Source organism: Camelus ferus, chromosome 13 (assembly GCF_009834535.1).
Source record: "Camelus ferus isolate YT-003-E chromosome 13, BCGSAC_Cfer_1.0, whole genome shotgun sequence".
NCBI classification, from domain to species: domain Eukaryota; kingdom Metazoa; phylum Chordata; class Mammalia; order Artiodactyla; family Camelidae; genus Camelus; species Camelus ferus.
The window spans coordinates 21,303,793-21,317,106 of record NC_045708.1 but is presented as its reverse complement, the minus strand read 5'-3'; the positions used below and the strand labels follow the sequence as shown (position 1 = coordinate 21,317,106).

Genomic DNA, 13,314 nt, shown 5'->3' with positions numbered 1-13,314 from the left:
TTCCTTAGGTACTGACCCCATCCACTTGGTGAGACAGAAGGAAGTGGGGATGAGAGGATGGGAGGCCCTTCCCTTCAAGGACACAACCTGGAAGTTTCACGCGCCCAGGCTGTTTCCTCATGGCCAAGGGAGGCCCCTTAATCTAAAGACTGAGCTCTCTCCAAGGAACCAATGAGGGGCAGAGCGACCCTGAGGATCCAATGGGATCCTGAGGCCACATTCAGGATTCTAGCTTCCAGGTATTTCTGGATTAAGAATTAGCACATCCAGTCCTTGAAAAGGCCATTCTGCGAGGGCCAGTCTCACTGAGACCAGTAGCTTCACAGCTGTTCCAGCTCCTGTGGCTGTTAGGTGGGAGAGGGCAGGGGGCGTACCAGGTGCCTGGGCGGGGCAGGAGGGGAGGGGCGTGCCGGAGCATCTGCCTCCTGCCCTCCCTCCCTCCTTCCCTGGTTCCTGCCACAGGTCAGGGATGGAGCTGAGTGTTTGTGGAAACTGAATCCCCTGATCACTAGCCAGCTCTGAGGTGGTGAGGGTGGAGGTGACGAGTTGGGAGTCACTGGTGCGTTTTGATCTGAGGGGACAAGATAAAACACCTGAGCCCAGCAGTGAGGCTGAGCCTGCCATTCCAGAGCCCCTCTACGACTGAGGAAGGGACCTTATTGGCCAATGGCTCTCCATCAACCCCTGGAAATTCTGGCTTCTCGGAGTTCCTGGGAACAGAATTCCTGGTGGACAGTAATGAGGGAGGATGACAGCCTGCTGCCTCCCCAGCCAGCAGGGGAAAGAACCGCCGCTGCCCTCCCTGCAGCTGGCCCCCGCCCCTGCCTCCAGGCTGCAGGAGATGGATGACCTACACTGACTAGTTACTACCTGCTAGAAGCGAGGGGCATAAACTGGAAAATGATACAAACCCAAAGGCACCTTCAGAGCTGGGTCATCAGTCATCCTGAAGCCCTGGCCCTGTATCTACCTTGTTCCACCAGCACAGGCCAAGTGGCCGAGGGGATTTTAGTGAGCATCTCCCTTGGGACTCCCCACCCTCCCCATTGCAGAGTCATGCCCTCCCTGGCTGGACACTGCTCCGACACTGCCCAATCCTTCCCCTCCCCACCAGACCTGCCCCCACACTGCCTTTGAGTGTGTTTCTAATGCACAGCTCAGGTGGCCTCACCCCTTGCTACATTTGACAGCTCCTCACTTCTTGCTGGAGGAAGCCACTTAGCTTCTCATGCCAGGCCACCATGATCAGGCTTGTGACAGCCACGCAGGAGGGTGGGGCAGTGCAGTGCTTAAGTCCCAAACTCTGAAACTGTAGTCTAAATCTAGTCTCTGCCATCTACTACCAGCTGTGTGACCCTGGGTATGTTGCTTAACCTTTCTGAGCCATAGCTGCCTCATCCATAAACTGGTAATCATAATCAACCCCTCTTAGGGTTGTTGTGAGAAGAAATGAGATCACATAGGTAGAAGGCTTACAACAGTGTCAGACGCATGTCAGCTCTCCGTCTGTGTTGAATCTCATGAATATCTTTTTTTCCTTGGGTCTGGTCAGCACTTTTTCCTTTGGTCAGGCTCTCCTCCCATCCCTGCCTGCCCACCCTTGGACTGCTCACTCAGATGAGCCAATGGGTTCTCCTTTAAGCTCAGCCGCGATGAGCTGGGTTTTCTTTCACTTACAACAGAAGACCCCCGACCCACACGGGCTAAGTCTATCTGTGCAGCCGTGCTCGTCCCTTCTGCTCTTGGACCTGAGCTTCCTACCCCAGCCCCACTACCTGGCCCCTCAAACATGCCCTGTTCCTAACTCTGTGCCTTTGTTCTTGTTATTATCTCTGTCTGGGATGCCCCCTCCCCAGTTCTGGTTCTGCCCAAATCCTGCACATCCTTCAGTGCACCAGTAAGCTCACAGACCTCGAAGCTTGGATCAGGATTTCTCAGACTCAGCACTATTAACATTTTGGGCTAGATAATTTTTTTTAAAATTGATAATTAATTACATTGATGTGTAATTGACATATAATATCACATTAGTTTCAGATGTACACATAATGGATTGACATTTGTATATAGTGTGAAATGATCATCACAGTAAGTCTAGTTAATATTCGTCACCATACGTAGTTATAGAATTTTTTTTCTTGTGATGAGAACTTTTAAGATCTACTCTCTTAGCAGCTTTCAAATATGCAATACAGAATTATTAACTACAGCCACAATGCTGTACATTACACCCCCAGGACTTATTTATATGTGGAAGTTTGTACCTTTTGACCACCTTCATCCATTTCACCCACCCCCTACCCCCCACCTCTGGCAACCACCAATCTGTTCTCTGAATCTATGAGATATAATATATATGTATACACACATTATGATACATATATATATTTGTTTATTCATTCAAGCATTGACAGATACTCAGGGTGCTTCTATGTCTTGACTATTATAAATAATGCTGCAATGAACCTAGGGGTGCATATATTTTTGACTTAGTGTTTTCTTTTTTTTTTTTTTTAGAAAGAATGCCCAGAAGTGGAATTGCTGGATCATATGACAGTTCTGTTTTTTAATTTGTTGAGGAACCACCATACTGTTTTCCAGGGTGGATGCACCCATTTACATGCCCACCAACAGTGCAGGAGGGTTCCCTTTTCTTCACAGACTCACCAACACTTGTTATCTTTTGTCTTTTTGATAGTAGCCATTCTGTGTGAAATGAGAGCTCATCGTGGTTTTGATTTGTATTTCCTTGTTGATTGGTGATGTTGAGGACCTTCTATGTACCTGTTAGCCATTTGTATGTCTTCTTTGGAAAAATATCTACTCAGAGACTCTCCCCATTTTTAAACTGGAATTTTTCTTTTTCTATTGTGTTGTATGAGTTCTGTATATATTTTTGGAAATTAACACCCTCATCAGATATATGATTCTTAAATATTCTCTTCCATTTGGTAGGTTGCCTTTCTAGATAATACCTTCTTGGCCTGGTACACAGTAGGTACTCAATAAATATTGGTGGCTGTAAGTGGCTCCAAAAAGCCAGTGCTGTCCTGGTACTTCCCCTCCAGAAGGGCAGGCATGACCCCCAGAGAAATCTCACTCGGCAGCCTGGGACAGAGAAATAGAAAATATTCTCTTTCCAAAGTGTAAATGTCAGAAGCTTGGTAAGATTTCTGAAAATTAACATTCTGCACGGAAGGGACTGAAGGAAGGTGGGAGAGAAAGGAGGGGCCAGAGGTACAGGCCCAGTGTTTAAAAATTAGGCTATCACGTAAAAATTCGATTTCCTTTTCTCGTGAAAGATCAGGAGGTCTGACCACTCTGGGTGTGGCCCTGCCAGTCACTGGAGCTGGGTAGCTTCTGCCCTCGCTGGGCCTCACTTCAGCACTCTGCCAGGACTCCGTCCCCCTCAGTCCCGATGGGCCCTGGCTCTAGGCCTGAGTGCCAGCATCGTGTTTGCCCTGCCCTCTCACCTGAACATGTCACCTCCATATTCAAAGAGGATTCCAGGTGGTGACTCTGGGCTGGAGGATCAGTCCTGAGAGTCTATGACCATCTCAGCTCAATGTCACCTCCTCTGAGAGGCCTTCCTTGACCACCTGATATAAGACAGTCCCCACCCACCCCTCTCACTTTTCATCCCATTGCTCCACCAGAAAACACCAGCAGTGGATGGGCCCGCTGCCCCTGGGCCAGGCTTCTCAGTGGCTGGTGGAGGACTGTCCTCACGCTGGTGTCAGAGAAGGATTTGTTCCCAAAAGCAAGGTGTTGCTTCCCACTTCTCTACAACTAGCTTTGCAAAAACTTGGACACCGATATGCAATCATTGCACACCTTGCACTCTCCTTTGGTCAGAAGACCAACCCCCGCCCCCTGTGACCCCATCACCTTCACTTGTCCTTTAAGTACAATCTAGGACAGGTCCAACAAAGAGTGGGTCCTCTATCATCACTTCATCATCACGGCAGCCGAGGAAGAGGAGTCAGGAGGCCTGGTTCTGGCTCTGTTCTGTTGGTCTGTCTGTCTGTCTGTCTCTCCCCTCCGCCTATCTCTCCCCACAAAGTAGATCAGCCGCAGTGCTAAACCCTTTCTTTGGGTTAGCTCCCAGAATCTTACCAGGCAGGCTCTCAGATTAGCCCTGTTTCCGAGGTAGGAACTGAGGCTCCAAGAAACTCTGAGACCCCTGTCATGTGACATGGCCGGGAGGTGGTGGGGCTGGGAATTGAATTCAGGTCCACAGACTCCCAGGACCTTGTGATCACACACAACACGGTCCTCTGTGTGACCTGGGGCAAGACACAGATAGAGGACAGCAAGAAAAAAACCCCAAAACCAAAAAACAAAACATGGGGAGAAAGAAAGGGGGAGAGAAATCGAGAGGAGGAGAGAAAAAGAGATGTCTTGTCTCCAAGTTGCAGTGGGAACTTGAGAAAACACTTCTCCTTTTGGAGCCTCAGTTTCCCCTCTAAAAAATGAGGGGAGGAGGGGTGGACTGCGTGGTTCCAAGCAGTACTGCTCTGGCCCCCTCCCCATCCTAGAAAACCATGCCCTCCCCACAGTAAACCACGGTCAACCGGTCAGCCGTTGGAAGTTGTCTGTCTCCCAGACCGTCACCAGCAGCAGCAGACTTTTCACAGGTTCCTTCCTCAAGGCACTGGGAGATAAGGGAGGTGGGTGTCCTCTGAGCAATCTCAAGGAGCAGAGGACCTGCCTTCCCCCAGGGACATGGGCCTGTTGAGCAGAAGAGCCTGGGCAGGGAGACAGCTTCAAAGCTCCAGGGAATCTCCATACCATGAGCCTCTCTGGTCCTCCCTGCATCCCAGCCGGTCCCAGGGTCCACCCATGGCAGCTCCTTGAAGTCCTTCCTCAGCACCAGGGCTTCCCACAATTCCTCCAACCTGGCCCTCGTGACCTGATTCTCAGGCCCCTTGCCACCCTGTTCCCTTCTCCAGATTCCTGGTGACAGTGGGAATCCCCTGCTCCCTGTACAGCCTGGGAGCAGAAGCCCTCCTTGCTCTGGACCTGGTCCCCCTCCCTTGCAGCTGAGGCTGACACTTGCCCCTCCCTGGGATCTGGGTCCAGTGTCGGGCGGGGGACCAGCTCCGACTTCTGCCCCAATAGGCCTCAGGAGACACCTGGGGGCCAGGAGCCAGTGGAGAATGGCCTGGCTGTACATCAGCCAGAGGCTTGGGTCACAGCTGGGCAGGCAGCAGGATGGGGCCACACAGAACTGGGAGGGCTGACTGCCCTCATCCTCCACCCACATTTCAGTGATGTCTTTATGGTGCCCGAAGGATGCTCAGCAGCCAAAACCAGTGACAGTGACCTTGAAAGGGCCAGGGATGCTGAGGAGAAACCCTTTTATGGACACTTGGGTACACGCCAGGCACCATGTCAGTAATTTGCCTGAGATGATCCATTTAATTGTTTCATTAGGACAATTCTCTCCTAGCAAGCCATTGCCCTTCTCTGGGCCTCAGTTTCTCCCTCTGTGAATTGGGTGTTGGCTGAGAGCCAGGACTGTGAGGACACAGTGAGATGTGTGAGGTGCTGGGTGCAGTGCCGACACCTGAGAGGGGCTGCGGCCCTCCGGCTCATCGGGCCTCCCTCCACCCGCCTCCACCCCAGGACAGTTGCTGCCATTTCCCAGGACACTGCTGAGCCATCACCGGTCTGAGCTTTTCAGCAGCATTTTACCGTTTTGTCCTCACCACCCACAGAGCGGGGCTGAAATAAAGGTCCTTGTGGTCTGTTTGAAAGGCAAACCCTCCTGTCCCCCAGCTGGTTAAAGCACCTCAGAGTAACAACCCCAACCTTCAGCCTGGCTTTCAAGGCTCTGGGAGCCCAGCTCCTGCCCTGCCCCCTCCAGCCCCACCCACCCCAACCCAGGTGTGGAAACCGAGGCTCAGAGGCCATGGGACTTGCCAAGGCCACCCTGCCTGGAGATGGCAGAGCTGATTCAATCCCAGGCCTGTTGGGGTCAGTCCCTGGGCTCCGCTGGCCCCATAAGCCACCCAGAAATGCCGCCTCCAGGGACTACGTGCCCCCCATGGGCCTTGTCCCAGCTGGAAAAGACACTTCCTCCCGAGTCTGTGTTTCATGGTCACAGGCTGCCCAGCCAGGTGCTCAGGGACCCGCCTCCGCTTGCTCTTGCCCTGGGCCCTCCCGCAGGCCCGGGCTCACTCTGCTTTGCTTCCACCAACTCCCACACATCCATCCACGTAGAAAGGAGCCCATGGGAGGCGCGGAAGGCTCTCATCTGTGTCAGCTGCGCTGGCTGAGGACATGGGAGCCTTTGATGGGGATGAGTGATTTGTAACCACGAGGTCTGGGTCCAGCCCGAGGCTGGTGTAGACTCTCTGCAGGCCCTCATTAAAGAGTTAAAAGGCTGGTTTGAGAGGAGGCAAGAACAATGCAGCTGGTGTGTCTCCTCTGAGCTTAGTAGGGTCTTCAGAAGCATCTAGATGCAGGCACGCGGGGATCAGTTAAGACGCTTCTGCACTGGTTCAGGTGCAGATGAAACCAGGGTAGCTGCGATGGAGACGGCAGGAAAAGGGTGGACACTGATGGCTTCAGGGGGCCTGAGAGGACTTGGTGCCAGTGAAGGTCCGGTGCCAGGGAAGGTCAGCTGTGGAAAAGCTGATAATAAACGCTGGTGAACTGCTCTGTGAGCCACCAGCAGGAATGACAGACGTGTCCCTGACGGGCAACTCTGCACTCACACGATGTGGGGAGCACTTTACAGGTCTGGGGACCACAGGTGACAGTGGCAGTGATGTGAGTGGAGGTGACAGAAACACCTGCATGGTGTATGATAGGCCAGGCTTTGTCCCTAGTGCTGTTCATGGACACATGTGATAATTCTCACCACAGTCCTGTGAGGTATATGCTGTTATCCCTCTCTTTTACAGATGAAGCACAGAGAAGTTTAGTAACTTGCCCAAGGTCACACAGCAAGTGAGTGGCAAAGCTAGGGGTCGCACTCAGGCCATAGTTCCCAAGTCCATACTCTTATCTGTTCTCAGAGAGCTGCAAAGCTATAAAATAAAACCCAGGGGCAAACTGGATGAAGGGAGAGATCGCTTCTGGCTGTGGGGACCAGAGAAGGCTTCCTAGGGGAGGCAGTATTTTAACTCAGTCCTAAAAGATGGGGAAATTTTGAACAGGCAGAACTGTTTCCTACTAGTCAGGATTGTTATTTCACACAGTACAAACTCACTCTGGTCAATTTAGAGGAAAATTTCCTTGCAAAGTTTGGGCTGGAGAGCATCTGATTGCAGGAAACTCATCACGTGATTGCATCCAAGCTGGGAAGGAGAGGAGGAAAGAAAGCCTCTGGCATGTTTAGGTTCTGTTTCTTAAAAGGGAATTCTGTAAGTGGAGTAAGAAATTTCTGTTATGGGGCGATAACCACCCCACCCCTACTAAGATATGCTCACTCCTTGTTGAAAGGGAGGACATCTGAGTGGAGAGGCTGCAAATGCAAATGTGTTGGGGGCAGGGTGGGGTGGGGGAAGCTCCAGGCACATTGGAGGAGACCCTCAGTTTGGCTGGAGCAGACTCCCAGACTGAGTAAACAATCTTATGGTTACTGGGGGAAGGGGGTGGGAGGGATTAATATGGGAGTTTGAGATTTACAAATATTAGCCACTATATATAAAAATAGATTTTAAAAAGTTTCTTTTGTATAGCACAGGGAACTACATTCAACATCTTGTAGTAAACTTTAATGGAAAAAAAATTAAAACAAATATATGTATGAATATGCATGAACGGGACATTGTGCTGTACACCAGAGATTGACACATTGTAATTGACTATAATTAAAAAAAAAAAACTACAATATGCATCATGGCTCCCTGTTACGTCGTTAGAAAAGCGAAGGTGGCTGGGCGTGGACAGCTGGATTTAATGTGTTTGTTAAAAATGAGTCAAAAGAAGTCCTGGGAAAAGCTATATCTATGAGGAATCTTGTCCTTGAAACACCCTAAGTCACTTCGTTGCGCTCACCTCTTGTCTGACTGTGGACTAAAGTGGACGTAGGCACCAACTGAGATGCAGTGGTCTCTCCAGCCTTCAGCACGTCTTCCACGACCTCTGTATCGCTTTCTGCAAAAATAAGCAAGCAGTGGGGTGGGTTTAGCTCAGTGGTAGAGTGTGTGTGCTCAGCATGCATGAGGTCCTGGCTTCAATCCTCAGCACTTAAGTTAAAATAATAATAATAATAATAATAATAATAATAATAAAATAAACCTACTTATCCCCCTAAAAAGAATAAGTAAGCAAGTTGGAATCCAGTTCTTGTGGGCGCAACTCTCCAATGGCAAAAAGAATGAGCATTCTTCAGGCTTTCCTCTAGAGATTCAGAAAATGGAATTGGATTCCTGAAGAGGCAGGAAGCAGGGGCTTAGGAAAAACAAAGGAAAAGTAGGTTTTAGTGTTCTGGGATATAAAGAAAATATTTTCATTATTGGAAACAAAGGACAAAGGATATTGAGTAAATTTAAGGTTTCTCTTCAAGCTGAAAAGAGAATCCAAGCCAAGGGCTTAAAAAACTTCTATTAAATGTCATGCTGTAAGTTATACTCCCAATTTCAGACATCAGTGATTGCATTATTTTTAACCCCATTCCAGTCCTTCAAAGAGGATCAGTTCCCATTTAGACTATAAGTGCTCCATTATTACCCACAAACTTCCTGTTATTATTCTTGAATTTTCACTGTCAACTTTTATCTATAATTTTTTAAGAAGCAATTTCCACTTTGGTTTATTCTAGCTTGAATTCCACCAACCCCACTCCTCAAAAACAAAAAACAACTAGTTCAACCTCCACAAATCTAACCAGTGTGGAAAGTTGGAAAATACAAAAATCTTATCACCTAGAACAACCAAGGCTAGCCCCGTGGCGTATTTTCTGTCTTCTCTACAACTCCAGAAGAATAAAAATGAAACAAGATGAGGATAAAACTCTACACACACAGTTCGCCGTGTGATCTTTTGAAAGAAACAAATTAAATTATCTTTCCAAAGAGCTTTTAATGGCAGGAGCATGCTCATGATAGATGTTAAGCAAAAGTTCTGGGTCCAAAGCCTCTACTGAGCGTGAGACATGTATATGTACTACATAAAAACATACCAAGCATCCGCAGTGATTATCTCCGAGTATAAACCTCTTGTCATATCCTCCACTATCAACTATGAACAACAAACCTGCATCACTTTCAAGGACCAGGGCCAGGACCAGGAGAAAAATAATGTTACTTGAAAGAAAGACAATAGGAAACTTAGATTTCTAAGTAATAGAGCCCAGGCACTCTAAACAGCTTATACATGTTTTGTTTCAAAAGCAAAGTGTCAGGCAAGAGGATGAAGGTACCGGTGCCGGCGGGTGGCTGGGGCGCATGCGCGGGGCGGACAGTGGGCAGTGGGCAGAGGTGGCGCCACGTAATGATGCTCCCTGGTATAAAAGGTCCCTGGGGAGATCCGAGATTGGAGATAGCGCTTGTTCCTCCGCCTGCCGCCACTGCCGTCTGAAACTCGGGATCTCTCAGCCCGCAGAGCGCTGAGCACAGACAGAGCAGACATGGAAAGAGGGCTGCTGAGCCTGCTCCAGCTGGGGCTGCTCCTTCTGGCACTGCTCCTACTCCAGCAGATTTATTCAGAGGGAAGCACCCCAAAGGTACCCACCCCTGGAACCACCGTCAGGGCAAAAGCCATCAAGGGAGGTGTCAGCGCCCTGCAGTCTACAGTCAATGTACTCTTGCTTTCACTCTCCCTCCTTTTCCATCTCTACTGTTGAGAGTCTCAGGCTGAGAAACAGCCTCCCTTTTCCGATTCATCTTTTAAAATGCAAATCAAGTGGCTTCTGGTTGTCCAGTGTGAGAAGGAAAACAACAGGTCCCCGTCGGTTCTACTTAATTCCACGCCAGATTTTATTGACAGAGACAATGTTGAGAATGTCAAATTTGATTGGTTTGAAGAGCGTCTGAAGAAGGTGATGCAACATTAAATCTGTGGAATTTTGTCTACAAGGCTGAAAGGACAGCCAGCAGCCAAAATTAGTGAATGATCTGATGTTATTAATCGGGGCTTAAGGAATATGAACTATGAAAGCTCTACCTTGAAAATAAGAATGGATTTTGCCTTGATTTAGAGAATAAGTCTGGGCTAGGGGAATGGAGATGGTTCATTTTGATTCACCACATCTTTAAAGCCATTAAAATATTTGGTAATATCAAAACCTTCTGTGATTCTCTTTATGTACGTTGGCAGGGCCTCCAGGTGTTACGGTAAAGCAGTGCTAGTTTAATGCCAAGTTAAATCTAAGGTTTTACATTGTTAAGCTTTTGCTGTTTTCTTGGGAACTCAATTCTTTCCTCTGTGGTTTTGAATGTAACATTACATTTGACTTGGCATGTAGTAACTGACAGGTCAGAGCAATGATGCGTTGGAACCTACCCTGAATCCAGGCATAATGAGTACATCTTGCTTATGCCCTTATAAAGGCAGACGATGTCCCGTTCAACACGAGTGCCAGATTCATTTGGCTACCATACTTAACCTGGTCCCAAAGAATAGAAGTGCATTGACTACAACTCACCTTAAAATGATGCTTTTTATGGACAGATAGATGGGGCCCTGCTACCTCTGTGGCATGTCAGTGAGGTTTGTTCCCCATGGAGGTAGGTGGTAGTTTATTTTCATTCCTCAAGAGAAACGAGACTTATTCCAAACACCGTCTTTAGTCATGTGGTTTGACCTGCAGCATTTATTCTGCCAAGCAAAGCCTGGTTGGGAGTCCCAGTAATTACTTTGGCAGTAGTTACTTTGGCTAAGTAAGCTCCTTGGGTTTCAGCTGCAGGAGCAGCCAAGGAGCTCAGAGGTCCTTGAAACACCAAAACAAAATTGTGGGTTTTTTCCCCCAGTTCATTAAGGTATAACCTCAAATGCTGCTGACAAGCGTTCTGTGTCTGCATCGTCCAATCTACCAGTTTCTCAACAAAACTTTGGTGGAAGTTTTGCTCAGTCCTAGGCATTGGGTAGAATTTTCACACTTTTTTATCTCATTCCTTCTCAAAGGAATGAATGGTGGCATTTCAGGCACTGGCCTCAGGCTGATGGAGGTAGCCCAGTGGAGTAGTTAATTCCAGAGGCTTACGAGCCACGAACTTTGCAGACCTGGGTTCAAAATCTGACTCCACTAGGTACCAAGAGGTGACCTCAGGGAAGTCACTTTGTGTCTGTTAGTTCCACTCCCACCCTATGGAAGGTCACAATAATAGAACATATCTTGTTGGCCTTGTGAAGATTAAATGAGATACTACATGTTGAGTGCTTTTCACCATCCCGACACAAAATTGTACTCAGATAAGTTGGTGAATTTGAATTGCTCCTTAACTTCTCTCACGCATTTTCTCTGAATTCATCAGCCTCATTAAAACGTCCCGGATGCCCCGTGCCTGCCTTATCCATCCCAGGGATCACCTCTGCCTTCTGGGGAAAGGGCTGCCTGTATGGTGCAGTCTGGGCCAGGGAAGGTGGGAAGGAGCTTATGTGGAGAGCTGACCACCTGCCTGATGCTACGTGAAGCATTTCCAAGCAAGTTCCCTCTCCTAAGGCATCACAGTGCAAGGAGCTTTCCCTGTCCCACCTTGCAGATAAGGAAGTGGGGGCTCAGGTAGGTTACGTGGCCTCCCCCGATCAAGCTCTCCGAGCTGATAAAAGCCAGTGCCAGGACTGGAGCCCAGGTCTCTCTGACACTGAAGGGTCTGTGCTTTTCCACGAGAGCTTGGGAACCCTGGAAGGACCATCCAGGGACAGAATCTAGGTGCCATGGTTGGGCACTTGATTGATGTCAAGGCAAGTAGAAAGCAGGTGGAGGAAAGGAAACCATCAGGAGCCAGCCAGGCAGGCTGGGCTCAGCGTCCGGGGCTCTCTGCGTGCATCTGTAACTTGTGCCAGCCTGTATCTCAGCTCCGCAGTCATGGAAGCTTGAACAGGTTACCTCTCTCTCCTATGCCTGTTTCCTTACCTGTAAAGTGGAGACAGCAATAATTTCTCCACCTTCTGTTGTTGGGCGTATTAAATCAGAGCCACTGACACTGTGCCTGCACAAGGTAAGTACAGAATGGGTGTAACTGATACAACATAGGGCAGCAAGTTGTTGGGCTGAGCATGGCTTCTGCCTGTGGTCCTGGCCCTAAGAAAGGGCCACCTGCTCTGTGGGGACATAACTTATCACATAGAAGCCCAAAGTCTTGCTTTTATGTTTTATTTTTTAAGGGCAAATCTGTTGGTCAGATGCCCTGGTCACACTCCCATGTGAATAATGACCACATTTCTCTCCCTGGGAAGTTTCAGGAGGATAGTAACAGCGTAGGTTCCGCTGTGTTGCCACCAGCAGTCAAACCAGAGGGATGAGCCTAGCTCTGCACAGATGGACTCAGAGTCAAATCGTGGGTCTATGAAGGACGAACAATTTCCCCCCACCCTCTGAGCCCCTTTGTATCAGGCCTGGCATCAGCAGGGGCTACTGACTCCATGTACAGATGGCAAAACTGAGGCTCAAAGCAATATGCCGACCTGCCCATTGATACCCTGCAATCAAGTGCTGGAGCTGGGATCAGGCTCTGGCTGATGCCCCAGAAGTCCAAGATGCTTTGACAATGGGCTGTAGCTGAATCACCTAATTGCTCTGAACCTCAGTTTTCTCATCTGTAAAATGGGGGTCCACTTTGCACCAGATATTTGTGGAACAGGTACAGAGCTGGACTTTGGGAATAATAATCTCTGCTCCACATGGTTTGTGTGTGCGTTTTAAGAATGTGAATTTTAAGAACTTTATATTAAAGTTCCCCTTCCTGTGCTAGGAATACAGTAGCTCCTCAGCATATGACATCCTCGTCCCTTTCTGGTTCTGTAGCTTTTTATTTTTTATTTTTTTTTTCTGTTAGGACCTGTTATCCTCCACAATTTTCCCCTTTTAGAGTAAAGCAGTTTAAAATTCTCTGTGAAAGATACTAGTTTGGTACTTTCAAAGGGTAATTTAGATTTTGTCTTCTGCTCTTATTGCTGTTAAGTTGAAATAGTCAATATACTTGAAACTCACTTTTCTTGGGTTTATCCTTCCTCTGTGCACATGATTTTCCTCGAGGTATGACAGGTGTGTGACTGATCCTGTCTTAGTTGCATGCAGCATCCTAAGAATTAGCTATATCCTTGCCTGGCAGTGTGGTGCTAGCTCCCTGTTTGCGATTCTTCACTTTTGGAACTAATAATGTACCCTTTTACATTTCTGGAAAAAAAAGCCGTTCA

The 13,314-nt window shown here is 48.4% G+C and overlaps 1 long non-coding RNA gene across 1 annotated transcript; it reads right to left on the bottom strand.

Moving 5' to 3' along the window:
• Positions 1-7,780: 7,780 nt before the first annotated feature.
• Positions 7,781-10,190, bottom strand: LOC116668167. The gene is made up of 3 exons (XR_004325235.1): positions 9,377-10,190; positions 8,258-8,406; positions 7,781-8,109 (listed from the first exon to the last, which is right to left on the bottom strand). It is a non-coding gene; the product is annotated as an uncharacterized LOC116668167 (long non-coding RNA).
• Positions 10,191-13,314: the final 3,124 nt, after the last annotated feature.